The following is a 2,899-nucleotide window of genomic DNA, read 5'->3' as shown; positions in this document are numbered from 1 at the left end:
TTGTGAACTTGATAAGAAAATAGTAAAAATAAGAATACATCAATAAATGTGTATTGATGGGCCCTTGGCCAGTTGTTATATCCCTGTGAAGAGGAACGACATAGTTGCCATGGAAGAACCAAGAAGCAAACACTTCCACATTCGACAGACCTCTTTTTGACACCTTACACACCCTTGTTTAATAGTATCTTGGTTGACAGCCTAACACTCTAGAGACGACTCTCAGCGTATATGTTACTCTTTTGTTTTCAAACACACCCGATGTAGTTAAGGACACTACAAATACAACCATATATAAACATGTCACAATTCATTAAGTGGCATATATTCATTTGTGGGGGATTGTGATTTTTCCTGCTTTGCTTATATTTATGGTGAAACTCAGCGCAATTTTTATTTCAAACTAAATTAGAAAACTAAAGTATTGGTATGACCGGGTGCACTTAGAGTTTATCATAAAAATTGATAATCGCGAACAAAAGAATCATATACAAATATAAGGTATCTTAATATGTCAAAACACACTCACATGGTTATAATAGAAAAAATTATTAGACGATATAGTGAACCACATGTCAATAAGAAACTTATTGTTAAAAAATAATATATATTTCACATAAAAAGTTATGTAGAAATACAAAAGTTTAGTACAAATAAAGAAAAACATTGTTGGTTAGAGCTAGTTAAGGCGGTGGATGTCCATCCATTCGTCTTCTGTGGTATGTGGCTGCATGCGAACTTCCTTGCTAGGCGCAAAGGTGCCAACAGCTGTGTTGACCTAGTTCTCAAGTACTTCTTTACCGAGCTGAAGATTGATCAAAATGGCCTTTCCTGTGCTCCATGCATCAAGATCGATTCATGTGTGCTCCTTGATAGAAGTTTTTCACTCACAGCTTGCAATTTGTTTTTTGATAATTGTTTGAGGACTTGTGGTGCTTACGTTTATGTCTTTAATAGTTGAGTCAAAGAAGTTTGGTGGCTGCAGAGTGTGCCCAGAGAAAATCTTTCATCCTGTTGTTGATGTGTATAATGTTGCTCAGCCTCACAATGATTGACCTGCCCCCAATGGTCTCGAGATATCTTTCAGTTTCTGAGTTTAGAAGAAGAGTTTGTTTCTCTGTTGATGAGTAAGCAGAAGCATTGTCGGTTTTTGTGAAGGCAGCTTGAGGTTCACATATGTTTGCTTGTAGCATTATTCTGGATTTTGTTACGAATGTGTTTGTCATGTAACTGCTCGTCCAAAACTAATTTGTAATTTGTTGTACTATGGTGTGGAAATGAAATAAAACTTTTCTCAGTATGATAGGCTGCTGGCATTGACATGCCATACCATGCACTCTGTTGTTTAATGTGCAACATCTCAAAATGAAGCATGATTGTGGTGGCCCATGCAGGTCCTGCTAGCTGAATGTCGCGGTTCTATGAAGAGACACCCTTGGCCCCTCCTCGGTGCTGCAGGAGGCAAAAACGCACGCCAGCGCTCAGACGGGCTAGACTGGCCGTGGCCCAATAGTGCTTTCTGAGTCACTCGGTCGCCCAACTCATTCCCTCGGCTCTCACATGTCTTTTCTTTTTTTAATTTGACATTGCCGCTCTCACTCTCACATGCATTTTTCCTGAAATTGCCGCTCTCACTCTCACATACGTACGCTTTTTTCTACCTCAAAAAAATGCGTACGTCTTTTTCCTAGCTTTTGCTGCTGCATTGCATCTGTATTTTTTCTTGAAAAAAGAAAAAGTGAATGCTTTTGAAAACAAGTTTACTGATTTGAAAAAAATGTTCACAGATTTAAAGAGTTCGTGAATTAGAAAAAGGTTCACATTTTTTTGTTGATTTCAAAAAGGTTCGCGGGAATTTGAAAATAGTTCACAAACTATGAGTTAGAAAAAAGTTTGTGGGATTTGAAAAAAGTTTGCATAATCGAAAACATTCAAGACTTCAAATAAAACTTCATAGGATTTGAGAAAAGTTTGTGAACTCGAAAAGGTTAACGAGTCCAAAACAAGTTTCTGGGATTAGAAAAAAGTTCGTGAACTCAAAAAAGTTCATGAGTTCAATAAATGTTTGGGGGTTTGAAATTTTTCGTGGATTTGAAAAAAGTTTATTAACGCAAGAACATTCATGAGTTCAAAAGAAGTTCGTACAATTTGAAGAAAGTTTGCAAACTCAAAAAATTTCACGAGTTCAAACAAAGTTTGTGAATTTGAAAAAAGTTCATGAACTCAAAAACGTTCACAAGTTCAAAATAGGTTCGTGGATTTTGAAAAAAGTTAGTATATTTGAAAACGTTCATGGATTTGAAAAAGTTCACAAATTTGAAAAAATGTTCACGAATTTGCAAAAAGGTCACGGATTTGAGAAAATGTTCTAGACTTCTTTTTAATAAAATTTTCACATATTTAAGAAAAGTTCAGGAATTTGGAAGAACAATGAAAAAGAAAAACCATACAAACCTTGACCTGGAAAAAACCAAAGGAAAACCACTCCAGAAAAAACCGGTAAGAAAAGAAACCCTACTTGGATCGGTCAAACAGGAACCTGGTGCGTGAGACAAATGTTTCGAACGAGAAAAAAAAAAGTTAAATGGGCCCAGCCCTAGGTGGAGGGGGTGTGTGCCCCAATTTGCCAAAAACTACTGTAATTGGATCGGTAAAGACGCTGAACAGGGTTTGGCTTCGATGGAAGTTCAGATCTAATTTAAGTCAACGAGGAGGATGTCGATCCTCAGGCCGGTCTTTCAGCCCGACCTGAGTTTCGGGGACTATTGGATCATTGGTTTTAAATAATAAGCTGTATCCGAGGAGATTCAACCCTTAGTTGGGCCATTTTGCCCGTAACGAGGGTCTCCAGTTGTTCATACTATGGTCAAGACTCTCAAGTTTATGAAGATAATTCGAG

Source organism: Triticum aestivum, chromosome 6D (genome assembly GCF_018294505.1).
Source record: "Triticum aestivum cultivar Chinese Spring chromosome 6D, IWGSC CS RefSeq v2.1, whole genome shotgun sequence".
In the NCBI taxonomy this organism is placed as follows: domain Eukaryota; kingdom Viridiplantae; phylum Streptophyta; class Magnoliopsida; order Poales; family Poaceae; genus Triticum; species Triticum aestivum.
Note: the sequence above shows the minus strand (reverse complement) of the source record.